The 15,453-nt window shown below is 34.9% G+C and overlaps 1 pseudogene across 1 annotated transcript; it reads left to right on the top strand.

The window, feature by feature from the left end:
- Positions 1–5,450: 5,450 nt before the first annotated feature.
- On the top strand, positions 5,451–8,043 carry LOC145605612 (transcription factor TCP4 pseudogene; annotated as a pseudogene). Its single transcript, XR_014105116.1, has 2 exons — positions 5,451–7,621; positions 7,719–8,043. The product of XR_014105116.1 is annotated as a transcription factor TCP4 pseudogene (transcript).
- The last annotated feature ends 7,410 nt before the right edge of the window (positions 8,044–15,453 follow it).

The following is a 15,453-nucleotide window of genomic DNA, read 5'->3' as shown; positions in this document are numbered from 1 at the left end:
TAGATGACTAGAAGAGGGTGCTCCATGAGTTAATTTCTCAAATAATCTTAATGATGTAGGCAAAAACTTCTTTCAAGAGCATTTCCAATGGTAAGCTAAATGTAAAATTAGGTTGCCCAAGCTAATTGTATTTTTTAGCTCAAATTATCAAGCTAGTAGTTAGAGACTTTTGAAAATTACAAGCAAGTCCTTAGCTACAATCATTAAAGTTGCTCTTGAAATCCAAATTATGTAGAAATTCCAAAATATAAACACTCAAAGTACGGAGTATTAGATAGTGGGATGAAAAGGAATTGAGTAATTGTAATTTATAATTAAATTTCTTGATTTAAGAGTTATAGTTGTAAATATCATTTTGGTCTAACTTTTCCACAATGTCCTTTTTTTTAATTTTTTTTTTTATAACTCATAAAACACACAATATCTCATTTAATTCAACTATAAGCTTTATTAAATTCAATTCAATGTTTATTTTAAATTATATTCATTTTATAATTTTGTTTGGTAATATAGAGTTAAATATTTGAATGATCGAAGATGTTACTTAGAGACTTAAGAGACCAATAAAGTGTTGGTTCACTTGGTAAGTTTCTTACCTCAAATGTTAGAGGTATGTGATTCGAATTTTACCAAATGAGGGTACTTGGAGCCTTGGGGGTAGGGATTCTCTTACCCTCCTTGTTACTCCCAAGTGTCTAACTCGTAAATACTAGACCAGAGGTTTGATCAAGGTCCTCCTAAAACAAGAATAAGTAGGTACTTGGTACAATGTATCTTTCTCATCAAAACTAAGTCATTCTACAATATTTAAGCGTTTAGATTAGCTAGTATCAAAATTTTGGGAGAACTTTCCCTCAAATTAGGATCTAATGTGGCTCAAATCCTGATTAGTCAGAGTCAAGTAAATTCTAGATTACCGGATATGCTTGTATTTTTTTTTTTAAAAAAATGTTATTCTTTTTTACTTTTTGTAGTAAATCTAATGGAGTTGTACATTATTCCATGTTAAACTAATTCTTTAAGCCTCAAGCGTGCAATGTGCAGTTTGAAAACGAACCAAGCAAACAATAACTATGTAAAGCCGTAATTTTATAATGTATTATGGTATTAATTAATTGCAATCATTTGTACCAAATACATTACCATAGTTACTTTAATAATTCGTTAATATAAAAGATTAAATGTATACAATTATAGATGTACTAAAATATTTGGGTTTCCCAATAAGGAAAGGAAGAATCGAAGCATATACATGGAAGACAATGGAAAAAGCACCAAACAATTAAAAACTTCGTAAACTAATATACACGCCACGTTAATCAATTATTAATCAACTTTAAAAATACTAAATTTGCCTTGTCAACTTCAATAAAAATACGGCTTATTTATTGGCGAATATGCTCTTAATAATAATAATAATAATTAATGACGATATAGTTGGTGGCCAAAATGTTTAAATGTCCAACATACATTTTCATATTCTAATCGTACGGCGCACCATGCATTTTTGAACGTTTGCATTCGCACTAACGTTTTTATACAAGGGAAGAAACGTCGTTAAAGATCAAGGAAAATATATGCTCATGATATGTTTTTGGAAAGACCAGGACATTAGCTAACCAAACAACTAATTTGGCTGATATTGGAGTTCATTTGGTCAGTCAATGAAGGCTATAACCAAAATTGCGCTAAACTGTCAAAGTAGTCAATTCACTAGTTTCCTAATTTCAAGGCATGTTCTCTTCAGCTTAATTTTAGTTCAGTTCAATTCACTTCAGCTCTAATTAGTTCAGTTCAGTTCATCTTATAATTTTCTTCTCTCATAAAATATCATTTCAGCTCTATAGTTCAGTTCAGTTCAGCTCTATTCAGTTCAGTTCAGTTCATTTCAGATTAGTTTAGTTTAGTTCAGTTCAGCTTAGCTCAGTTCAGTAAATTTAATCAGGCCATAAGTAGGTTTAGTATTCATATTCTACTTAGGCTACTTGGAACTAAAGGTTGGGGGCTTATCCTAGTTCTATTAGAAGTAGTCTTAGATATTTCTTAGGTCTATAAATACCAGTATTTCATTGGATGATTCTATAGTAGTAATCCTTTTTTTTTTTTTTTTTTTGACAGAAAGAAATAATATCATTAATGAATAGCCATACAAAATCTACAATAACTATAAAGATTGATAAATAGCAAATTTAGAGAAATAATTAACATAACTTTTACAATCAAAATCATAACTAATTAATTTGCATATTTGACATAGCTCACACTCCACCACTTCAAGCATGACAAAAGTACTGATTTTCGATGTTTTTGCATCTTCCCAAGTAGAGACCTTCACAATTTGAGCTGATGTTTTGATTGTAATGTTGATGATAAACCCTAAATCCATATGAATCCAAATTACCTTCCCAATTATTATCAAAACCCTAAAAACAAAATTCTCATCCATAGATGAGAATCAAAATCCCAGAAAATATTATGTAATTTCATATTATCTTGCGTTCTATATTAGTACTTATCCCGTTTTTTAATACTTATAACACACCTTTTTCACGGTGTTTAAGAAAAGTGAGTCTCATGTAATTTAAAACAATTAAAATGGAGGAGAGAGATAGTTAAAAGTATAATTTAGTGGGCCATGAGATTATAATAAGGATAATAGTACAACTTTTGACATAAAATACTTCCAATTATAGTGTGTTGCAACTATTGTGATATTACATTTTAGGGAAGTGTTGCAACTATAAAGAAACGGAGGAAGTATTAGATTAATTATTAATATTCGATTCATTTTTAATGAATAAATTAGTCTATATAAATATTTAATAATTTTTTATTTTCTAGCTAATGAATGATTCATAAATGAAATTGAAATGGCAAAACAATTCTATGGAATTGTGTAAGACGGAAAGATCTTTTGAATCTGATTATTCGATTATATTGACAATTTCAAAAAAACTGCTCATTTAATAGATGAGAATCAAAATCCCAGAAAATTGAGAAATCCTAAAAAAATTGGGACAAACTCTCACAAATGGAGAGAACAAATCAAATCAAAACAAAACAAAACAAAACAAAAGGAAAACCTAGCAAAAACTGAATTAAATTAAACAGAAAGGGTCACGACCAAGAAAACTAAAACCCTAGAGAAGAGAGAAGAAAGAAAAGGAGGCGGCGTCATCCTTAAAATGACTACCATTATACTAATTCTTTATTTGCTAATTTTGATTCATTTTTTTAATGTAAAAAATAATTAAATTCATCTATTTAATTTTATACTCCGTAATACATTTATTAAGTTTGAAATAATTTTGCATTATTATATAATTTAGTTTTATTATTACTGAAATTAAAAAATAATTTATAAATTAACTATAAAATCTAAAAAAAAATGTTTAAAAAATTAAAAATAAGAAAAACCATTTATAATAAATTTTGACATAAAAATCAAATCAATATTAGGAGATTAGAGCATAATATGTTTCTTATATTGCACAAGCAGGCATTGAATGTGTTCCTTAGCTTGTATAATAATGATATTAATGGTTAGAGTTGTACAATGGTTGATATGCCGTTTAACTTGTTGCAAATTTAAAGAGCGAAGCAAATATGACTTATGGTGTGTTATGCTTAACTAGTTTATGAAAATAAAGTTTAGACAAGAAAAGTTGAGACTAAATAAGTCAACAAAAATTCATAAAAAATACAAGTTCATATAAAAATTGGTTATACATTGCAAAATGTTAAGTCTATAATAAATATTGCTATAGAAATATGTTTTTCCCCCCTTATATCTATAAGTTACACTAAATTGTATGTAGTAAATAACAAAGGAAGTATCTTTCCAAAAAAAAAAAAAAATGGACAGAACAAGTATAATAAGTTACTTTGTAAAATACTTTCTCCGTTTCAAATTAGATGACACGTTTTGACTTTTGACAATATTCATGCACTTTTCTCTTGACTAACATTTGTGATTTATAGATATGAAAAACAAAATTATATGAGATTTTGTGAGATTTGTTTAAATGTGTACCTAATTAAAATTCAATTTTTTATTATTTTTTACAATAGTTAAATTTAGGATATCTTCTGTTGAATTTTTGTATTGGCACACGTGATAAAAAAAAACGTGCCTTCTAATTTAGAATGGAGGAAGTAGCTTATTTAACGCTCCCTCCTACGACCACGGAGTACTCCCTCTATTTTTTTTTAAAAAATATGCGACATCTTCATGGCAAAATTGTCGAGACACACCTTTGATTATTTATTATTGTAATGACAAATTAGTAAATAAATATACAATTTAATATCATTAAAATATACGAGTATCTCTTAATTAATCTAATCAACGTTTTTTTTTGATGTGGCCAGCCACACCGTGCGACAAGCTTGTACACACCAAAACATTGACCAAGTAACCCCTGATTGACCGTATAGCCCATGAGCAAGTAAACTCTCACCGAGTAACCCCGATCACACCAACTCTAACCAATAAGTCTTGATTGACCGAGTAACCCTTGACCAAGTAAATTATGGGCGAGTAACCCTGGTCACATTGTGTGGTTAGCCACATATAAACATTTATGTAATCTTATGATATACTCCCCCCGTTTTTTTATTTGCGTCACTTGGGTTTACATGGAGTTTTAGGAGAATGAATTATGTATAGTATAATAATCTGAGTGGATGAATAATTTATTTGGTAAAAGTAATGTGGGGCCATCAAAGTGAGAGTTATAAAGTCAGAGAGAGAAATAGTAAAATATAGTACTCTCTCAGTCTCATAATACAAAGTCTCTTTTGGTTTTTGCATGGGAATTAAGGAAGTTGTAAATTATTTAAAACTATTGATGTGTTAAAAGTACAAAAAAGTAAAGAAAAAGTGATGATAACTCATCAAAAAGAGGGTAATAATGTCAAAAAGTAAAACCTTTAAATAAAAAGAGTCATTGTATTTTGGTTTACCCAAAAAGGAAATGAGGCTTTGTATTAAGTGACGGAAGGAGTATAAAGTTACTATATATAGAAGTGATGCAAATGAAAAAACATCCATAAAAGAAAAGTGATTCAAATTTTAAAAAACAAAGGGAATACTTGTATTGTTTTTTGGGTAATGCTATATGTAGCCCTAAGGGCTATATATAAGGCTATATATAAGCATTAAATACACTCTAGGAAATTGTATAAAATTAGGAATTCATGACAAAAACACGGGTAAATCAGTGTAATTAGTGATTATATTTTTATGATTTCTTAACTTTCTACGATTTTCAAGTGTAAATTTAATGATTATATAATGATAAATAATCAGGTCAAAATGTATATATCAGTATTTCGATATTTATAAAAGTCAAACTGTTACACTTAAAAAAAAACCCGAGGGTGTACAATCTAACAACTGAAAACGGACGGTGATACTGAACAAATGAAAAAGCTAGTTCGGACCAACTTGACATCCCTCCTCTTCCCCACAAACACACACACTCTCTCTCTCTTTCTCTCTCTTCTTTCTCTCTCCTGTTTTACTGTTCCATTACAATCCCCATCTTCCTCTCTTTCTTACTCTCCCCCAAAACTGTGAAACTAAATTCCACCCAAAATCCAAATACCAAAAACAAAAACCCTTTCATTTCTTCCAAAGTTTCTCACTTTCTTCCCCTTTTTTCAAGCTACTTGCTTTGAATCTTTGATTCATACCCTCTGCTTCTTCTTCTTGCTTCTGCTGCTTCCTGGGTTTTGATTATCTGCCATTTTTCTGCAGATTTTGAAATGGGTTAGAGCTAATTTTTAGTGGGTATGCTTTGAATTTGTTGTTTATAAGTTGAGATTATTGGAAATGGTGGAATTGAATGGAAGGGGGTTTTGGGTTTTACAGCACTTGAAAAGTATCCCCATTTCTGCTAAAACCACCATTAATTCCGCCATGAAAACCTCAGAAATGTAGATGAGGAGGAGAGAGAGAGAGGAAGAACAAACCCCAACACCTCCATTTCCACCAACAACAACAACAACAACAACGAATCACCAATTTCATCAGCAAGAACATCCACCACCCTTTAATAATCAGCAATTCTACTTGCAGCAATCTCAGGTTAGAGAGGTTTATTCTCAGCTGGAACCCCAGAATTTGGCACCCATTTCACCATCCCATCAACCCATTAAGAAACGCTCTTATATTCCGTCTTCTTCGCCTTCGGTTGCGGTTGGCACACAACATGTTCGACAAAAGGCCGCAATGGGAGATTCTTCTTTTGAGCAGCAGCAGCAGCAGCAACAACAACAGCAGCAGCAGGTTTCCACTAGGTCAGCACTGAGAAAGGCTGGTATAGGGGAGATAGTTGAGGTTCAAGGGGGTCACATTGTTCGAGCCACGGGGCGAAAGGACCGGCATAGCAAGGTCTGTACTGCTAAAGGACCGAGAGACAGGAGAGTTCGGCTTTCAGCTCATACTGCTATACAGTTCTATGATGTTCAGGACAGGCTTGGGTATGACCGTCCTAGTAAGGCTGTTGATTGGTTGATTAACAAGGCAAAGACCGCCATTGATGAGCTTGATCAATTGCCTGCTTGGAGTCCTACTAATATGAATGTTTTAAGCTCGAATAGGCGGCGTGGTAAGAGCTCTGCAGGAGATGGGGTGGTGGAATTGGCTGAGGAGAAGGATGCAGGAAGTGCAGAGGGGATGTATGGTGGTGAGGAGCAACAACAATTGTACAACAATGCTACTTGTTCGAATTCTAGTTTGTTACCGCCTTCATTGGATTCTGATGCCATTGCTGATACTATCAAGTCTTTCTTTCCTATGGGTGGGGGCAATGCAGGGCACCCACAAACGAGCTCGGCATCAGCGTCTCCAATGCAGTTTCAGGATTATTCTCATGGTGGTTTGATGCAAAGGAGTGGTGGTGGTAATGATGGTGGTGGTAGTAGTAGTAGGCAGAGTCAAGACTTAAAATTGTCTTTGCAGTCATTTCAGGATCCTATACTAATGCACCCACATTCACATCACCACAACGCTGCTGCTGCCCATGCTCATGATGAGCAGCAGCATACATTGTTCCCAGGAGCTGTCCCAATTGGGTTTGAAAACCCGAATACGGGTTGGGCTGATAGCCAACACCAATCAAACCCGGAATTGGGACGGCTCCATAGGCTGATGCTTGGCTGGAACACCCAACACACCGGTACCGAGCACCACAATCTCGGTACCAGTAGTGGCAGTGGCAGTGGCGGGGGCGGATTTATCTTTAATCAGCCCCCACCATTGCTGCATCCATTGTTTGGTGGTGGCCAGCACAGCCAATTTTATACTCAGAGGGGACCCCTTCAGTCCAGTAACACACCTTCTATCCGCGCATGGATTAGTGACCCATCTTTTTCAATTGCTAGCTCAAGTGAACATCACAATCAACATCATCAAGCTATTGCAGTCCACCCACAAGCCTTATCAGGCCTTGGTTTTACTTCAGGTGGGTTTCCTGGGTTCCACATTCCTGCTCGGATTCAGGGTGAGGAGGAACACGACGGCGATCCTAATAGGCCGTCCTCTGCTTCCTCCGGTTCTCGCCATTGATTTAAGAAACTTTAATGACTCCCCCTTAACCTGTTTCAGTCTCTAAAGGTGATACTCCCATTACACAACTTTGCTAAGCTTTCTGCATTTCTGATTAAATTATGGGTTGAAGTATTAATTTTTTCAATCTGTTTTGGTCTTAAAGGGAATTATATGATTACATATGTTTCACAAACCAACTGAGAGATTATGATGAAGACAAGAATTCAGAAGAAACAATGGGGGAGTTTTCAGTTACTTTGAATTCAATGGCTTTAAATATCCGGGAAGATTAAATCTGAGAGAAATAATTTCAGGTTTTTTCATTTTCGTAAAGTTAAATTTCTTATCAATTAGTTTATATGCTATTGTTGCTTTTATGTTCAAGCTCTCAATTATGTTTAGGTGAGCTTGTTGAGCTCAACTTTGCTGAAACTCTGCTGTATTTGCCAGTATTTTGCTTTATGCTACTATATGATGCCTTCCTTTTATGTCTCGCTTTATGACTTTCCATCTTTAAATTTCTATTGCTTTTCATGCATTCCTGTTCAAAATTATTACTAGTACAATAGATTCTGTCTTAAAATGTGCAATATCAAATGAATTTCCTGTCTTTTATCTCGTTACGTACTAAATCTGAGAGGTTGCTTTCTCAATTTCCATTGAAAGAGGCACATACAAAGGTTGGGGCCTTGAGTGTGCTCTACATTTTCAAGGAGTCAATCTTTCTTGTGATTGAAAGAGATTTACTTTGCCATTATCTTTGTTGCTTTACTGCCCTCATAGAAGGACTTGTCATACTTCAACCAGCTTCCCCATAACAAACATAAAAAGAATCGAAAGAGTAGTTGATCTTTTACATCTGTCTTTGCCCGTATTTTTCCCAGCTAATGCATTGTAAGTCCCTTTCGAGAATGGTAGCAATATGCAGCTAGTTACTCCATCTTTTTGAGATTCCACCACCTCTTTTTAGTTTTCACTGCTAGGAAAATTTTAGATAGTTTCTTAATTCTGTACAAAATTCTGATTTTGTAGTTACATTTACACCTTTGCTTTATCACCTCTTTAGTATATAAACAACTCATAAATGTGATAGGGCCATGTATTTCATATTTCCATCTATGCAAAGGCAAGTGCAAGTGGAAGTGGGGTACTAGAGACAAATTTGTAAATGCTGCATTGAGTTCACTCAAATGCTTCTCAACTATACTCGGGTACTCATATCAAACATGGGTATGTATCCAAGTATAAAATATGGTTAATTTTGGAAAAATATGTTTTTGGTACTAAAGGTAAGATGAAGAGTCGGAGTAACATAGCTTCTCAAGAAACCATTTCAAACCCTAGCCGTTCGATGGAAATTTTATCAACCTAATCATTGTTTATGAAATTAGAAAGTTGGATTTGTGTCCCTATTCCTTGAAGCTATTGTTTGTTGGGTCAGGTGGGTTGGAGGAAGAATCTAGTCTAAGATTGTACAAAAATTGACTATATAGTTTGATGGCATAGAAGAGTCTGAACACACCTATTGAAACAAGAAAACATGAAAGATGAAATGTAACGAGATGAACACAGTTACACATTGCTCTACAATGAAAGAACAAACTAGATGGGGTACCAATATTGCATGATGCTTCTCATGGTCCCCCTACCCTGTGATGTCAATGTCTAGTAAATTTTTATTTTTATTTTTTTTTTATGTCTAGCTGGAAACTTTTTAGCATCCTTTTCTTTCTTTCATTTATTTTAATTGTCTTTTTTTTTCTTTACCTTCTTTCTGTAAAAAATACTAAAATTCAAAAAATAATGTACAAATACAATATATCTCTTGGTTTGATATTGGGATGGGGACACATACTAGATGGTTGTTGGTACTTATTTATGGTTGGTTGATGGCTACAACTCAGGAGGCAGAACAGACTATAAATTTTTTCTGAGCAATTATTCATCTTAAATTATTTATATTATATCTTTTATATTATTAGTTTTTTCATATTATAAAATTTAAATACTGTATAAGAAAGTGCCTTCAAATTATTTGAGTTAGTGAGGTGGACAGTTGAGAAGAACCTTTCAGAAAATTTACAAATTCATCAGTACAAAAATGATGGGAGGTTCATATGTTTTCATTTTCAAGAGGGAAAATTACATATGTATAATTCCAAAGATATTATTGATGAAAGTAGTGATTTAATATTTTTTGTAGGGTTATTGATAGGGCCCCTCTGCAAAATAATAATATTACATGTGGGGTTTAGTAGTTTGATTGCTGGTGAGTTGGATAGTACATGGTGTTTTTTCTCTTAACATTGATTGAAGTTAGATATGGGTATCAAATTGTTCTAATATGAGAGAGCATTTGCTGTCATACAACTTGCTATTTTTCAATAACTTCATTTTCATCTTGTTTATTTTAGCCATAAAGTTGGATTTGAATCTTTATTATTGGTTCCTATGGAGCCTTGAAGGTTTTAATTTTGCTATCTGGTTTTATAGCGAGGTCTTAGATTCTGCTAAAGCTAAACTAGAGTTGATTATGTGTGTATCGGGCTGGTTTAGGGTGAGACAAGGAGGCCAATTGTTGATGTAGGCTATAGTTGGTGACTTGGAGCGGCCAAAAAGGGAAAAATAAAATAAAATTCCAAATGGCTGAATGTTTGGAAAAGTAAAATCTTCCGAAACCTGCCCAAATATGCTAAGATAGTTGATATCCACCTTGATTTAAGTCAGTTAAGTTCAAGATTTGTAATTTAATTCAGATTCAACTGTACATTATTGAGTTATGAATATTGTTCTGGAATCATGAGGAGATCAAGTGGTAAGGCTTGTGCTGTCAATTTCTGGTACTTTTGGATTGTTTTTGAATTTGGAAAGAAAATCTAGGTCTGATATTTAGCTTAGGTCCAACCGAACACTTCCCTGTCAATGATTGTCGAGAAATGCAGATTGCCAGATTCAGACACGGTACATTTGGATTGTAAGGTCAGAAGGCGGGGTTTGGAACTGAGGAATCTGAACAAGGCTCCCTCAACCTTTGATCACTTTCCAAAAAGTATATTTGGTTTATGATTGTTGCCTAATTGATACCGGGGGCTCACAGTTTGTCCTCCTCTTTGTTTGGGGCAGGTTACATTTGGCGGCCAACTTTGGCAAATACATAATCAAACGTCCCTCCCTCTTTGGTCCAACAATACTATATTAGTCCCATTGTCTGAAATTAATTTTTCTGGTGAAGTAGAGGCTGTAGCAGTAGAACCAATAGTGTCTTGTTCAAGTGAAGTTGGCCATTTATCATTGAGAATTTTAGGACATTGTTAAAATTAGAAATGACAAGTGAGCTGGGTTGACCCGACGCTATAGGTCTAATCTAGTTTCAAACCAACCTAAATAGGTCATGGACCTTCCAGGCACGAGCCAAACCACCAAACAAGTCAGTTCAAGCGATGTGTGGGTATATGGAATCACAGACTTTGTTCTAGCTAGCCCAAGGGCTCTTCCACCGAAACAAACCAATGAAGTTTAGTGTGGCTTGGACAAGCCGGGGCCAACGGTACCTCTCTAGCTCACCTGCCCCTTTGGTCAGGTCCTGTTTCTTATCAGTGACCCATTAGTGAACCGTCCCTAGTGGTCCAGTAAAACCTGCTCAATGAGCATGTGTAGTAACCTAGGCTTGTCGTCGGTTGTTGTTTTAATTCAGGTTTTTTTGGCAAAATTGTTACAAAATACAAGCTAAGGTATCTCTTAGGGAAAAAATGAGAAGATAGACCGACATGATATATCCAGAATAATGGCATCACATTTGCGAGTATGGCAACGGATCTGAAGATATAAATTGACAGTCTTTTGTATTGTTTTGCCCATCATTTTTCTTTTGTCATATTTACATTTTCCACATAAATAATGTTATAGTTGCAAGTCAACCGCTAACAAGAAGCATAATATCTTCATAGCAAATCATAAACTTACTTCAATAAAGACGTGGGTGACAAATTTTTGAGGAATATTCAAACTTCCATAATTCAGTTGAATCATGGACGTGAAAAAGAGTTGATATGATGTTTGAGATGTTCTGTAATTTCAAACTTCCATAATTTAGTTTTTAGGAATAAAGTTTAGTTTAGGCTAGTGCTTATGATCATGAATTTAGATATAAGTTTAGATAGAAAGAGGGTCAATTAGTTCAAAAAAGGATTATTTTAAAGTTAATTTCACCATTGAAGTAAGAGTTTGTTCTCTTCAACTTAAGTTCAGTCAGTTCAGTAAATCAGAACAGGCCCTAAGTTTTGAATTTCTGATATGTCATTCTAAGAGATAAGTTTTATTTTATATTTGCATAAAATTAAGGTAAGACTGTAAGAGTTATTCTAGGTGAAAAGAATAAATCCACGATCTTTATTTATAATTCTTCTAGATAATATAAGGTTATATTCTCCTCACTTTATCCGTTAACTTAGTTAACTAATACCTCGTTTTTCATTAAAATTTGTTTACAGAAATGGATGGACGTTATAGTACAAAAGGTAGGTTAAATGGGGGAAGTTAGACCCAAAATTTAAAGAAATATCACAATTCCGTTCATGAAACTGAATTGGTTCACAATGATGTGGTACGCCATTGTGTTGATGCGTTATGGTGCGTTGCCCTTTCTATCTGCCACTGCCACAGTTGTAATTGCCGATTGGAAGCCTGCTTTTATGCTTTATGATTCAGGGATGTCAATTTAATCTGAGTTCGATTCGAATTCGACCCAATTTGAAGGAAAATAAAATCCAATCTAAATCCATTTAATAATAGTCTGAATTCGGATTTGAATAAATAGATCCGAATCCGAATAGGAGGTAGATTGGGTTTGGACTTTTGCAAAGTCTGACCGAGTCCGAATAGAATGTGAAAATGAAATTTATTAGAGATAATACAATCAATTGTAAGTATATTACACATTATTAATTTAAAAACAAGTATTCGGGTCAATTGGATGTCCGAATCAATAGAACATTCGGACCGAATTTGAATGCTCAAAACATAAGTCGGATCGGACTCGGATCAATTGGATTCAGATGTCCAAGGTTTGATTATAAAATAGATTGTCTTTAGATTTAGCTTCATTCGACCTGAATTGATTCGTTGCCATTTTCTGGTGACTAGTTAAGCTTATTGGATTTAATTAGCTAGATTAAGTCTCATGCAACACATGACTGTTAATAAATTTTAATACCTTCATTCCTTATTATTTGCAACAAAGGAATATTTTATGTCGAATAAATAATATGGAGTACCTCTTTGTTGCAAACAATAAGAAACAGGGGTAGTATAACAAATTACAATATTAATTCAAAACGTGTGTGTGCCAGTGGGTGAGTGAGTGGGTGGGTGGGTGTGTGGATAATAATCTTTAGTTGGGATTATTAGAAGTAAATCGCCTATAATCTCAACTATGAGCGATTTACTTCTAAGAATCCCAACTAAGGATGAATAACTAATACTCCCAACTTTGCTACACTGTTAAGCTGCTGAAAGGTTTTTTTTTTAATTTTTTTAATTTTTTTAAAGTCACGTCTCAGAATGTGATTGCTCCAAATTTTAAAACAAAAAAAAAAAAAAAAAATACATCCCACCCCTTCCACCACCCCTAACCCCACTGTAAAACCCTAGCTCACCCCTAACCCCACCAGAAACCGGCTGACCTCCCCCATTAACCCCCGAAACGGCTGGCCGACCTCTCCCACTATTACAACAACCATACTGCCTGCATCTAGCATATAACTCCTACAACAACAACCCCGCATCTTCAATTCCGACCACCTTGCTCTTCATGCACTCAACAAAGCAGCGTATCACCACTGCAAGTCTGCAACCCGCAACCTCTCTTCACACTGCAAGCAACAACAAGCAACTCACCACCAATTCAGCCCCTACAACACCACAACAACATCAATCAAACCGCAATGCAGCAACATTAATTCGGCCTTCACCAATCACTAATAGGATTGTCCGTTCGGTTTTCGGTTTGGATTTAGTCCAAATCCGACCCAATCCGAAATATAATTTGGTTTTCAATTTTCCAATCCGATCCGAATTTCTCTCCTGGTCTAATCCATTCCAATTCGAACTAAAATTTGGTTATTTGGATCCGATCCGAAAATCCGAATTATAATACATTTTTTTTAGCGCCTAATACAATTATAAAAATAAGGCTTTAGTATAAATAAAAGTCTCCAAAATCATGATTAAAATAAATAGTTCAACGTCAAGTCATTAATTAGTTAATACAAAGTCACCCTAATTTATTTTATGTAGTAGTAAGTATTAGAGCTAATCTTCAAAAAACAAAGAAATCCACATTTATACAAGCTTAATTTTACAATTCGGTTTTCGGTTTGGATTGGATCCAATTAAGGTCAATCCGAAAACCCGAATTTTCAAAAAATCTAAATCCTATCTAATTCGATCCTAATTGATGATTCGGTTTTGATTGAATTTCGGTTTTTATTCGAATTATGGACACCCCTAATCACTAATTGCTCCAATCCATCATCAAATATAGCAATTCAGATCGGCACCTAATTTCATCAATTTCGGCCTCCAATCGTAGCCCATGAGTGCTCTCAAAACCTGTAATTACAAATATCTAGGGTTTCGGGGGTGTGGGATCGGAGGGGTGGTATGTAGGTTTTCTTGACGATTGGAGAGGAGTTCTAAGGGGTTTTTCAAGGGGAGGGGTTATGTGGATGGTTATGGTGGTAAGGGGCCAGCGTTCAGGGGGGTGCTCTGGGCTTTAGCCGGCGCCAGGGGCAGGGGGTCAGGCTGGGTGTGGGTGGCTGGTGTTGGGATGGTGTAAACACCTAAATGTGTCTCCCAAAAACCAAACCCAGTGATGAATATCTTTCATGTCATTGATTATCGAACAAAGCGAAAGTGTGAAAGTCTTGTGATACGGCTGTTTTTAATAAAATACTTTCTTCCTGTTTTAAAAAATTGCTCTATTCATAAAAATAGCCGGTCCAATTTAGTTTAGTCCATGATATAGGTCCAATAATAGCGTACTTGGATGGGGTTTGAAAAGACCTTTTTATCGATATATTATTGAAGGAGTTATGTCTTCGATAAGTGCAATTACTAGATATATCAAGGATCACTATTATGGAGATAATAAGTTTATTCTATAGGGTCGTCAATATCTGGTGCTAGATATGATAATTGATCTTTGGGTTAGTTAAATAGCCCAAAGCCTTATAGAATGGATCCTATGAGGTCACACAACAAGGGTATTGGGTTAAACAAGTAAGAGGCCATTAATGGGCCTCATGAGATTATGACATACCATATAGAGTGTTGGGCTAGAGTAGTGTGTTTAGGATAAGGGTTTTGGGCTTTTGACATGGGCTCTTATTTAGAGATGAGATCTATAAATAAGATCCATGCCTAGAGTTTGCAGCAAGCAGTCATAATTCACACACTGTGAATTTTGACATCAAGGCAACCAATCCCAAAACCCTAAAATACTCTCCTCACTCACGGCCCTCTTCTCTCCCCTTCACGTCCGTACGTGCGGCGCCCCTCATGGTGGCTCGTGGTGTTCGTCGTGGTGGTTTGTGGTTAGCTCGTGTCTCTCTTCTCCGTTGAAGGTTGATTGAAGCGTTCAATCACGACTAACTAGCATTAGTGGAGGTTTAACTTGTGCCCGTGGACCAAGTAGAGGAATCACACTTGGGGTTCTTTATCTCCCTTTGTTCTTGCTCAATCGCACGTGGAATCACACTTCAAAGGTACAATTATGTGTTCTTTATGTGTTATGCAAAGATCCTTGGATTAGGTACTGTATGAATATGATTCATGTTATTTCCGCTGCGTAGTACCTATAAACTCCTACAGTGATATTAGTTAGCCTATTGCATTTACGC

This window comes from Chenopodium album, chromosome 22 (genome assembly GCF_948465745.1).
Source record: "Chenopodium album chromosome 22, dcCheAlbu1.1, whole genome shotgun sequence".
NCBI classification, from domain to species: Eukaryota; Viridiplantae; Streptophyta; class Magnoliopsida; order Caryophyllales; family Amaranthaceae; genus Chenopodium; species Chenopodium album.
Note: the sequence above shows the minus strand (reverse complement) of the source record. Positions and strands in the feature narration are given on the sequence as shown.